Source organism: Hyperolius riggenbachi, chromosome 7 (assembly GCF_040937935.1).
Source record: "Hyperolius riggenbachi isolate aHypRig1 chromosome 7, aHypRig1.pri, whole genome shotgun sequence".
NCBI classification, from domain to species: Eukaryota; Metazoa; Chordata; class Amphibia; order Anura; family Hyperoliidae; genus Hyperolius; species Hyperolius riggenbachi.
In genome coordinates this window covers 258,313,042-258,326,605 of record NC_090652.1, presented here as the reverse complement: position 1 = coordinate 258,326,605, position 13,564 = coordinate 258,313,042, and positions in this window count along the sequence as shown.

The window sequence follows — 13,564 nt, the reverse complement described above, 5'->3', positions numbered from 1 at the left end:
AAATATAGCAGAGAGCTGCATGGGAGAGCATTGTGTGTGGCGGCAGCCGGGCGGAGATCTTCAATCAAGTTATCTAGATGTTTTTGGCGTGGGAAAACTTATTAGAGGTAAGTATCTATGGTTAATTAAGAATATAAAAGGGACTTTTCTCCTCGTTTGTGTTTTTATTTAATTTTAACTCTTTGTGGAAATGGGTAAAGGGTACTCAGTACCTCTATACTCATTTTACCTGGGAAGGAAGAGGGCATTTGGGCAACCCCTTCTTAAAGGATACCCGAACTGACATGGGACACATAATGAGATAGACATGTGTATGTACAGTGCCTAGCACACAAATTACTATGCTGTGTTCTTTTTTTCTTTCTCTGTCTGAAAGAGTTAAATATCAGGTATGTAAGTGGCTGACTCAGTCCTGACTCAGACAGGAAGTGACTACAGTGTGACCCTCACTGATAAGAAATTCCCCTTTTTAGCTCTTTCTTGCTCTCAGAAGCCATTTTCTGCATGAAAGTGTTTTATAGTTGGAATTTCTTATCAGTGAGGGTCGCACTGTAGTCACTTCCTGTCTGAGTCAGGACTGAGTCAGCCACTTACATACCTGATATTTAACTCTTTCAGACATAGAAACAAAAAAAGGAACACAGCATAGTTATCTGTGTGCTAGGCATTGTACATACACATGTCTATCTCATCATGTCACATTTCAGTTCGGGTATCCCAGAGGTCTTCCAGATACCACCACGAACCACCTCCCCCCAGGCGTCGTCGGCCCCCACCTCCTCCTAGGCACTGGAGCTCTGAGGGAGAGGGGAAGGCTTGACTGCCCCTCTTCTCCAGAGCCACTCATACAATGGCCCATTCGGTTGGTATACCACAGGGTGCAAAGCCCCATGGGGCCGGAGCTCTGCATTCTGGCTATCCCAGACTGCATTGGGGACAAGGGGTTAAAGAGGCTAAGGAGGGGGGACCCCACATCATTTTGTTTTTTAATTTCCCACTCTCTGCATATGTATTTTTTTATTGGTCCAAAAAATAGGTAAAGTGGTCAGGGATCATTATACAGCTATATTGGGACTGTATGGCAGTCCCTGGCCAAACGGATATTGAAATTTCATGATAAATTATAATCATTGTCGACTCATAATCGTTTGTAATTTTATCCGATTACGAGCGTTCGATTACGCTTTCGTAACTGCCATTACCGATCAGTAATTATGGGAACTCTTAATTACCAACCTGGTACTAGCACCACTAATTGAAATGCCCTATCACACTATACAAAACGAAAATAAATTTTTTTATTTCCAAATAATTTTATTTGAAATATTTCAATATTAAAAGTGGTTACAGATATAACATAGACTAATGAAGAAATAATCTTACAAAGCATATTATTAGAATAAAGATTATACAAACAAGGTATACTATAAATTATCATAATACACATTGCAAATGTAGCAATATTTATTAACCTGTAACTAAATATAAATACTAAAAAATAATATTTTAGGAACTCATTTTGTATACAACATATGTCAACTGAACAAATTGCCATAAAACAACAGAAATAAAAATATCTGGACTGGACAATTTCAGAGAAAAAGTTTTGAAGTTCTAATAAATAAATGAATGTCAGGGTAAACATATTATAACCTTGTAATGGTATAATAAAGGTTAAATGGTATAAAAACATTTTAGAGGGTAAAAATTCAGTTTAGCTTTACATGTCGAGATTACTTTGCAGACCAAACATTATAACGTCACTATTATTACTTGGCACAAGCGTTTCTCCAAACCTTACTAATGTTTCTAGTAAATGGCTGTCATCACATGCCCTCCCCCAGACAGTATCACGTTTTCCAGATTCCCGCCACTATGGCAGATTCGGTGGTATGTCTGCTAATGATCTGTGTGTCTGTGCATGGATCTCGGATGTACTGTGATTATCAGCCCAGACACAACTTGTGCTTAGGATAAAAATCAATTACCTGATTATGTAGCTAAAGGCTGATAGCAGCTGATAATTCATCTTCCCCAGGGCCGGATTTACCATAAGGCACTGTAGGCACGTGCCTACAGGCGCCTTATCTGATAGAGGCGGAAATTCCCCGACTGTCCCCTTCTCTGAGCAGAGCGGAAGTGTGATGTCACTCACCGCTCTGCTCCTGGCTCGGCTCTCCACTCCTAGCGGCTGCTTTGGAAAGGCTGATGGCAGTGGGGGAGAGATGGGGCTGGGCTCTTGCCGCCTTTGCCGGGACTGCTGCAAACCAATCCGCTCCATAGCAATAGCTGCCCACTTGTCTGTACCGTATACTCAGCGTGCAGACAAGCGGGCAGCTATTGCTATGGAGCGGATTAGTTTGCAGCAGTCCCGGCAAGAGCTGTGTGACAGCATAGGATTTGCAGAGCACCGCCTCCCTGTTTCCTCCTCCAGTATTGGTGACTGCGGAGGCTGCGTGTCTGCCGTGTCACACATGGACAGCTATAGCTGTACCGCGAAATTTAAGAAGAGTGAAGGAGCACTGGAGCGTGTCTGGACTTCAGAGCACTTTGAGCCACACAGAAGGAGGAGGAGGGGGACAGCAGAGAGACGATCAAAAGAGCTTTGTGGTAGCTGTCAGCTAGCACACGGAAGACCAGGAAAAACAGCCAGAGATCAGCCTGCCCTGCCTGCTTCAAAGATGGGGATATACAGAGGAGGACAGTGGCAGTCAAAGTCAGTGACAGAAGGTAATCTACTCTGACTGGCTTGTTCACTTTGTTTTAACTCACTCTTTTTTCAACCCTCTGTGCCTCTCTGTGCTTCCCCCTCATGCCCAGTCCACACTTTGTGGGCCCACCCTGTGCATCCTCTGTGTGTACCCTGCTCGTGCCCACCCTCTGTGTGTACCCAGCCCATGCTCACCCTCTCTATGTCCACCCTCTGTCCACCCTCTGTCCCTTCCCCTCATGCCCACCCTCTGTGTGTACCCAGCCCATGCTCACCCTTTCTATGCCCACCCTCTGTGTGTACCCAGCCCATGCTCACCCTCTCTATGCCCACCCTCTGTGTGTACCCAGCCCATGCGCACCCTCTCTATACCCACCCTTTGTGTGTACCCAGCCCATGCGCACCCTCTCTATACCCACCCTCTGTGTGTACCCAGCCCATGCGCACCCTCTCTATGTCCACCCTCTGTCCTTTCCCCTTATGCCCACCCTCTGTGTGTACTCAGACGATGCTCACCCTCTCTATGCCCACCCTCTGTCCTTCCCCCTCATGCCCACCCTCTGTGTGTACCAAGGCCATGCGCACCCTCTCTATGCACACCCTATGTGTGTACCCAGCCCATGTGCACCCTCTTTTCCCACCCTATGTCCTTTCCCCTCATGCCCACCCTCTGTGTACCCATCCCATGCGCACCCTCTCTATGCTAACCCTCTGTGCTCCCCCCATGCCCACCCTCCGTGTGTACCCCACCAGTGCCCACCTTCTGTGCATTCCCCTTCTGCCCACCCTTTATGCTTCTCCCACCCGTGCCCACCTGTGCTTCCCCCACATGATCACCCTTTGTGCATACCCCACCCATGCCCCCCTGCACCCACCCTTTGTGCTTCCCCCTCTTACCCATTCTCTAGGCATCTTCTGCCTGTGCCCACTCTCTGTGCAATACTTCCATGCCCACCCTCTGTGCATTCCTTTTGTGCCCACCCTCTATGCGTACCCCTGTAATTCCTATCATAGCTAGCATTATATTCTAGCTATATTGATATTAATTATATACTATTTATATAGAAAGGACATCTTCTAATTGGGGATGAGCTTTGGTGTTTTTCCAAAGTATGATTTCAATGTGCGGACCATGGCAGGGAAGCAGTTAACCTATCCTAGCCGCCACCTATAGCCAATGTGCTCCACGTTGCTTTCCATAGCATTCCATCTTTCCAATTCTTCAAACCCAGAGGGTGGAGGTATTGGAGGGACATGAAACACAGTGTCGAGAACATTGGCTATAGGCAGCGACAAGGGTAAGTTAACTGCTGTCCCTGTGTCCTCTACTGTTCCAGTGTCATCCGCTGTCCCCCATGCCTGTGCTGTGCTGTCCCCGTGTCCTCCTGGTGTCCCCCTTTGCTGTCCTCGTGTCTTACTCTGTACCCCCTGTGCGCCGATGTCCCAATGTGTCCCCCTCTGTCTTCCTGAATCCTCTGCATTCCCCCAGCTCCATGCCACACTGTGTCCCGAGTGTAGCTTCAGCCAAAGATGATGTACAGTAATTTATGTTATCACTGTAGCCAATGGTCTCATGGACATGTCCATTGCTCCATCATCAGGCCAATCATTGCACTCGCTGAGTAGCAGTGTAGTGATTGGCCTAATGACTGAACCATGGGCCCGCCCGCGAGACCATATACAACTTTTGTGTTGTTCGTATTATTTCCTTGTGATTTGTATTTGGCTTGTTGCTGGTAATATTGTCCTATATTTTGTAAATTCTGTATATCATTGGTAATATTTGCATATTGTTCTGTATTTTTCTTTGGGAATATCTGCATTTCCTTGTCTGGTTTTATTTCATAAAAATAGGGGGCGTGACTTGGGGTGGGGCCTTTGCTGAGGGGCGGAGTTTAGGGGCGCCACAACTTCTGTGCCTATAGGCTCCTGAGCTGTAAATCCGGCCCTGATCTTCCCTTATGAGTCTTTGGAGGAGAATATCATTAGGTCATTCTTACTTGAGGCTCCTAATGTATTATAAAGCCTTAATGGTCATAATAAGATCACACTGGGTAATCGTACAGATATTTCAATACAGAGCGCACAGTAAAACACGCGCAGGGTCATCCAAAATACAACCTTTACTTAGAAATATAGAAAGGACAGGATTGCTGGCCTTCATTCACAAGCAGGGGCCAAGGCCTATGGGAACATTCAAAAACAGCAAAGCTAGTGGGTAGGGGGTATGCTAATGCCCATGGGTGCTGCTGTGTGTAAAAAGTAGGTTGCTGCATATAGAAGATGGTAGCAGCAAACCAGGCCCAGATTAACCACACAGACCTTAGTATTAGGTAGCCAGAAGTACCATCAATATTAAGTACCTTGTGGTGCCTCTGACTGAATGGAGATCTTATTAGTGGAATGCCAAGAGCAGGTTGAGTAATCTCTCATTTACACATTCATCAGGACTCGGAATAGGGAAGAAAGGAGGTAGACACTTAGGGATTGGAGTGAGCTGCCTTTCTATAATCATGCGCTTGTAGGCACGTGCCTACAGTGCCTTATGGGAAATCTGGCCTTGCAGGCCTAGATCTTTTTCAAATAAATTACTTTAGAATGGCCGCGGTCGGTGGTTACCTGCCTACAAATTATGTTCAGCCACTTTAGCAGAGACCAGAAATGTGTGTCATTGCAAACGTATCTATTACAGTTTGAAACATTTTGTGGCCTAAAATGTAAGCATTTTAAATATTACAACTGAGCGTTGCCAACGACTCCACTCTACGGCCACACCATCCTTCCTGCCTGAAAGGAAAAGAATGCCAGTCCTTAGTGAGGCCTGAAATGTGTCATTCCAAATGTATGCATTACGTTTTCAAAAACTGTAAGTAATCAAAATTTTGAATTTCAAATATGTCATGTCAACTGTTGTAAAACACTGTAATTTCATCCACTGCATGAGAGGACTGAAATATCAGGCATTATATATTAAAGTTTAACATTTTTGCCAATATTTTAAATTAAAATTGTCATGTGCAGTGTCATGTGCAGTCCTGTCCCACCTGACTTCAGGGTAAAGGGTCAAAAGACTGAACTATGGGAAAGCATAAGGTGGGCTCGAACAGCCTGCATCTTTTGCACCAGTTGCAAGTACGCAAGTAGCACACATATGCTGGGAACCATTCAACGGTGAACGTGTTCTGCCATCGGGATTCAAAAGTAGTTTAAGTGAGTTTGGGCCCAGAGAAAACGGTGGTGTTTCTGGATCATGTGTATACATAGTTTCTTCTTTGCACGTGTGTATGGAGCGACATATTGTCGTCACAGACCATGCTTTTCAGAAGCGTTTTTGAGCTTATTTGGTTATTTCCACCAGTATCCTGCTTGTTTTTTCTAAATACATTACTACTCGCAGGTCATGCCCATGGGTACAGATGTTATTCCTATTGAATGCCCAGTACTATGGCACTTCACAGAGTTCTCCTTTAACCCTCCTGGCGGTATAAAAAAATACGCCAGGAGGCAGCGCGGCAGTTTTTTTTAAAGTTTTTTTTTTTCTATATCATGTAGCGAGCCCAGGGCTCGCTACATGATAGCCGCTGCTCAGCGGCATCCCCCCGCCCTCTTCGATCGCCTTCGGCGATCTCCGATCAGGAAATCCCGTTCAAAGAACGGGATTTCCTGGAGGGCTTCCCCCGTCGCCATGGCGACGGGCGGGATGATGTCACCGACGTCACTGACGTCGGGTCGTCATTGGGAGTCCCGGGCCAACCCTCGGCGCTGCCTGGCACTGATTGGCCAGGCAGCGCACGGGGTCTGGGGGGGGGGGGCCGCGCGCCGCACCGTATAGCAGCGATCGGGCGTGCGGCGGCGGCGATCGGGGTGCTGGCGCAGCTAGCAAAGTGCTAGCTGCGTCCAGCAAAAAAAAAATTAAACAAATCGGCCCAGCAGGGCCTGAGCGGCACCCTCCGGCGGCTTACCCCGAACTACGTTCGGGGTTACCGCCAAGAAGGTTAATGGAAATATAACAACATCACTGTGACATTTCTCCTGAGTAAAATAACACAGATGGATATTGTAAGATTTAAACTAATGGGAAAGGTTTCAGCTAAGGGCGCTGGAACACAGATTTGGACCTTGTCTGATACCATTATGCCACCCGGGAGAGCAAAACCACTTCATCAAGCCCTATTGATATAACAGCCTTCAATTGCTTTATTGCTGAGACTCTGGATGGATTCCAGTGGCTTTCATTATCAAAGCTAAAAGGATATAGAATAGAAAACCTCAGACAGATACTTTGGGCTTGATTCACAAAAGGGTGCAAACTTAGTTAGCACGCCTAAAAGCCCCTTAGCGCGCCTAAAGCCCTTTAGGACGCGCAAAGTTTTGCACGCTAAGTTGGCGCACGCAAAATTTAGCGCTGCGCAGTGCGCGTGAAACGTTGCACCGGGTGCAATCAAACCGGCGCACCTGGTGTGCCTTAAACGTCGCATCGGATGTGTCCAAAACGTTGCATGGTGCAATGTTTTGGACGTACCAGGTGTGAAGTTTTAGGCGCTCCCGGTGCGACGGTTTGATTGCACCCGGTGCAACGCTTCGCGCACACCGCGCAACACTAAACTTTGCGGGCGATCAATAAAAGCTTTGGCCGTGCTAACTGCTTAGAACCCTACTTAGCATGCCCAAAGCCTTTAGGCATGCAAACTGAGTTAGCACCCTTTGTGAATCGAGCCCCTTGAGTTTAATATCTCAAAGGGCATATGAGGAAGCATAAAAGAGGTATTTTTCAGAGCTAATAAGGATGTTTAAAAAAGTGATTCCATTCAACAAGTTAAATCATCTCGAGTGGTTGTGGTCACCTCGTTAGATATACAAGGCCTTGAATTTGGCCCCTGACATCACCTGGGGGGGGGGGGGGGGGGGGTGCACATTATGTTTCCAGTTGCCAATTACTGATCCTGGCTTTGTGACTTAGCTATGGCCACCATTACTGCAACCTCACATTAAACGACCACTATCGCGAAAACATTGTGAAATTTAAAATACTCGCGTATATACATTTCTCCCAGATTAAAATGCACAATAAATCACTTTTCTCCTATGCCCAGTCGCTTAAAAAAAGCAGTAAAAATCTGACAGATCTGACAGATTTTGGACAAGTCCATTTCCTTATCGGGAATGCTCAGGGTTTTCTTTATTTTACAAAAACAGTGGTTGCTGCTGACTCCAACTGCCAAAATCTTTTCCAGAGATTGCTTTTGTATAGATTAAGGATATACTGAGAATCCCCCATGAGGAGATGGTATAGTAAGGGCCAGATTTACCATAAGGCACTGTAGGCGCATGCCTACAGGTGCCTGATGATGGAAAGGTGGCTCACTCCCCTCCCTGAGTGTCTCCCTCTCTCCTTCCCTATACAGAGTCCTGATGAGAGGATAAATGAGAGGTTACTCACCCTGCTCTTGGCATTCCACTGACGAGATCCTCCTTCAGTCAGGGCCACCTCTAGCTACTAAACACTGAGGTTCCTCTAGCTACCTAATATTTTGGGGCACCTCTAGCTACTTAACGGAACCTGAGCAGAGGCATAAATTGAACATCTGGACTTACCGGTACCTGGGACTTCCTCCAGCCCTCCCGTAGCCTGCGAGGTCCCCTAGCAACATCTGGGTCCCTTCCGCCACAGTAATCCAGCAACTTCATCTGAAGTCACGCATGCGCACACCCAGCGCATCATCACCCTGGTCATGCTCGATGCTTTGGTTCGAACCATTAATTGAGTGGATATTATCGCATTGGATGGTCCATCGGCTTGCAAAATTGCTAGATGTATGGCCACCTTAGAAGATTCTGCTTCTTATCAGTGCTTTGTTTGCACATGGAAGGTGTAAATCTGTGCTGATGGAATTTTTATGCAAACAGAAAGCGGTCATGAAAAGAAAACATCATTCCCCTCTATACGGCATCTGTACTTATTTTTGGACTCCTGTCTTATTTGAAGTCTTTTTTTCTAGAACAAGGTGTACTTTAAGCACTATGCAGAAATTGTGTGTGGGGGAGTTGTTGGGCTCAGCTTATATTTAAAGTAAATTCCGAAGAATTTCACATCTGTACTTTGATCTTACAGAAGAATACGGACACCCCTTGTCTATAAGTTGGCTGAGCTCATTTGGGAATATTTCTCATTATCACACAAAACTGCGGAATGCCCACTCAGTAAAAAACTAAGTTCGCATAATGACTTATATCAACAGTGAGTAATGACCTCAGCAGAAAACCAGTATAACCAGTATGATGTATAACCCCTGTCAAGAGTGGAAGTCAATGAAGTTCATTCTTTGCACTGCATTAGTGAGCTGACTTAAGCTGTCAGCACTGGAAAAACTATTCCCATTGTTACACATGAACTTTTGCATTTTGCATTGCAATGGAGGTAGGGTGATCTGCACAGACCTCAACACATTTTAATAGTGATTGGTCAGAGTTGAAACGTGAGTGTGTCAGTCCTTGACTCAGTTTCGAAGATGCAATCTCTGCAGCTGTCCTTTTCTTCATTATTCTGGTTGTTGCTGTTCAGTCGCTATTCAGTGAAGTCAGACTCTTTGCAACCCCATGGACCACAGCAAGCCACCCCCTCTATCCTCTACCGTCTCTTGAAGCTTGTCTAAGCTCATGTTTGTTGCTTCCATAATACAATCTAGCCATCTTATTCTCTGCCATCCCCTCCTTCTTTTGCCCTCGATCTTTACCAGCATCAGGGTCTTCTCCAATGAATCCTTCCAATGAACAGTCAGGGTTAATTTCTTTAACCACTTCAGCCTTCAGTCGTTTTCACTTTATGCATCCGAGCAATGTTCACCTCCCATTCATTAGCCTATAACTTTATCACTACTTATCAGAATGAACTGATCTATATCTTGTTTTTTCTGCCACCAATTAGGCTTTCTTTGGGTGGTACATTTTGCTAAGAGCCACTTTACTGTAAATGCATTTTAACAGGAAGAATAAGAGAAAAACGGAAAAAAATCATTATTTCTCAGTTTTCAGCCATTATAGTTTTAAAATAATACATGCCTCCATAATTAAAACTCACGTATTGTATTTGCCCATATGTCCGGGTTATTACACCGTTAAAATTATGTCCCTATAACCATGTATGGCGACAATATTTTATTTGGAAATAAAGGTGCATTTTTTTCCGTTTTGCATCGATCACTATTTACAAGTGTAAAATAAAAAAAGTATAGAAATATTTCATCTTTACATTGATATTTAAAAAGTTTAGACCCTTAGGTAAATATTTACATGTTTTTTTTTGATTATTGTAATGTTTTTTTTTTTTTATATTAAACATTTTATTTGGGTATTTTTTGGGAGGGTGGGAGGTAAACAGAACTTTTATAATGTAAATGTGTGTTAAGATTTTTTTTTTTTTACTTTTAGTTGTAGTTTTACTTTTTGGCCACAAGATGGCGGCCATGAGTTTGTTTACATGATGTCACTCTAAAGCCTCATCTACACGGGTAGATGAGGCTCCGATGATCCTTATCAATCGAGCCGCTGATGCGGCTCGATTGATAAGATCCGACAGGACGGATCTTGCTTCCGCCGATTCCCTGCTCGCTCCCTGCTAGGGGACAATGGCAGGGAATCGAGCAGAAGATAAGCGGCGCCGGCGGGGACGAGCGGGCACGAGCGGGGAATCGAATGCGGCGCACACGCGGCGAGCGGGGACGCGGCGGGTACGCGCAGGAGGCGATCCGGCGGCTAATCGAGCCGCCGGATCGCTACAACCTCTTATGGTGTAGACGGGGCTTTTGCGTAACATACGCTTAGAGGGACGTATGGGGGACACAACAGCCAGAAAAAGCGGAGCTTCTGAGAGAAGCTGTTGCTTTTTCTGCGGGGGAGAGGAATCAGTGATCGGGCACCATAGCCCGATTCACTGATTCGTGGGCTAACGATCCGCGGCCTGGAGCGCACGTGCACGCGCGCGATCGGCCGTGGGAGTGCGCGGACGTGCACATGGCCTCCCGGGCGTAGCTACTACGTCCAGGAGGCCAAAGTAGTTAAGGATTGACTGATTGGATCTTCTCGCAGTTCAAGGTACTCTTAGAAGTCTTCTCCAGCCCATAATTCAAAATCACAGATTCTTCATTGCTCAGCCTTCCTTATGGTCTAACTCTCACAACCATACATTACAACTGGAAAAACCATGGCTTTTACTACTGTATACAATCATTTGCTAGCAATGTGACATCTCTGCTTTTTATTATATTGTCCACGTTTGTCATTGCTCTCCTTTCAATGAGTAAACGTGTTTTAACTTCATGGCTGGAGTCATCGTTGTGGTGATCTTAGAGCTCAAGAGCACAAAGTCTGATACTGTTTCCATTTATTCCCCTTCTATATGCCCGGAGGGGATGTGTCCTGATGCTATGATCTTAACTTTTTTAATGTTCAGTCTTAGGCCAGCTTTTGCACTCTCCTCTTTTACCCTCATCAGCAGGCATCTTAAATCTTTACTTTCTGCCATAAGAGTCCTCTGCATATCTGAGATTGTTATTATTATTATTTAGTATTATGTAGTATTTATATAGCACTGACATGTTCCACAGCACTGTACAGAGTACATTGTCCCTTAACTGTCCCTCAGAGGGGCTCACAATCAAATCCCTACCATAGCCATATGTATGTATCGTGTAGTGCACCTATTATAGTCTAGTGCCAATTTAGGGGGAAGCGGATTAACTTATCTGTGTGGTTCTGGGATGTGGGAGGAAACCTGAGTGCCTGGGGAAACCCACATAGACACGGGAAGAACATACAAACTGCGATAGTGCCCTGGTTGGGACTTAAACAAGGCACTGCAAGGTGAGAGTGCTAACCACTACGCCACCGTGCTGCCCAGTGTGCCCACCAGGTTGTTGAAATATATTTATCCAGTCCAGCATTTCCACTATACTGATAGCATGCTTTTTTTCACAATGCAAAATTAATATCTCCATACTTGCAATGTGAAATTGTTGGGTAAACAGGAATGGTAAACTTAGAACGTCCAATGCCTGTATTAATTATGGATTGAAAGTATGTTTTACATGAAAGTATGTTTTGTTTATTTTTTTTACAAATACTAAGTGCTTCATCGGACCACTAGGTCTGCTTCCTATACTGGGGGCATCTATAGACCTGGCTACTGTTATAATTTAAGTAGGCCTCAGTTACTTGGCCTGAGTTTTATGTAAAAGGCTTGTCCGCAGTGTATGCCTTTAAAATAGATAGAGGTTTGGTGATGCAGGCAGAGGCATCTCAGGGTCTGCGTGTAGCAGAAGATACACGCAGATACTGAGAACATGTTCCTAAAGAAGGCCATCGGTTTACTCTGACCTCCACTTACAGGACAGGAACAGTAAACATTGGCCATGTTTACTAAACATTTACATGCCTGCATCTGGGTCAAGTGCCTCATTGATTATTAATCGAGTAGGCGGGTATGATGACACCATGAGTGGGTCCACCAATAGACTGATATAGGGGGTGGCGAAGATGATGTCATATTTAACTCTTTCCTAGTCGGTATTAAATCTGGAGCGAGCAATGGAGAACTCACTTCTGCTTCTTCCTTCTGCACTAGCTCGCAAGGCCGACTTGGACCTCTAAGCATGTTATTCCTTTATGTAAGCTGATATAATGTATGCTATGTACATAGGTAGTTTAGTGTAACGTAGGTAGGAAGAAGGTACCTGATAGACTTCGGTAGGGAGTCTAATCAAGAGCTTATAATGCAACATGAAGAGCGGCATAGCTAGGATATGATGACTGTATCTATCTGTCTTTCTGTGACTTGAATAAATAACGGAAACATTGGAGAAGCCTGAGAAAGTCTATTTCCTGTTTGCTGTGTGGAGAGTCAAGTGATCTCACAGTCTGTGAGACGATGGTGTCGAAGCAAGGTGATAAGAACAGTTTATAACAGCTACCTATAGTGGAGACACCTATACCTGGCTAACCTATACTGGGGGCACTATACCTGGCTAATCTATACTGGGGGCACCTATACCTGGCTAACTTATACTGGGGGCACCTATGCCTGGCTAACTTATACTGGGGGCACCTATACCTGGCTAACCTATACTGAGGGCACCTATGCCTGGCTAACTTACACTGGGGGCACCTATACCTGGCTACCTATACTGTATGTTTTGTTAATTTTATTTTTTAAATGTACTGCCTGGCCTGCCTTTCTAATTTCCGTCCTTTTTTTTTTGGGGGGGGGGGGGGGGGGGTTAAAGGGGAAAGGAGGAGGTGCATTCAAAGTTGTGCAGGGGTGGCCCAGTGGTTTCTAGTTGCACCCCTGGGAGAGGGCTACCTAATAAACGGGACACATCTGGCTATCTATGTTGGCAGGGGGGCTATGTTGGGCAATTTGGAATCTCTCTTTTTTAATAAATTACTGGACTGAGCCTTGGTAAAGTGCAGCTTGCTGACGTTACTAAACAGATCTGAATGGATGAAACGCTCATTCATACATATAGAAGTTTTCCCTGGTTCTATCAGCAAGCCCAGTGACTCTGGCGTCACCTGCTGCATGACAAGCAAGCAAAGCAGTAACACAGGCAGACTGTAGCCTTCACAATAGAGACACATGAAGCATTTGCCCAATTAAGGGCAGCAGCCCTGTTTCTATGGGTGTGCAAATAGAGCAATTGCCCGGGGAGGGGGGGGAGGGGGGAGGGGGGTAGCGGCAGGGGGAGCTGGTATAGAGTAGGTACAATTCACCTGCTACGATCCCTGCATGCATGCAGCTTCTCTCTCCTTCCTGTCCCAGGTGTCCGACGTGCTGGTAACAGAGCCTCCCTGTGATGACGT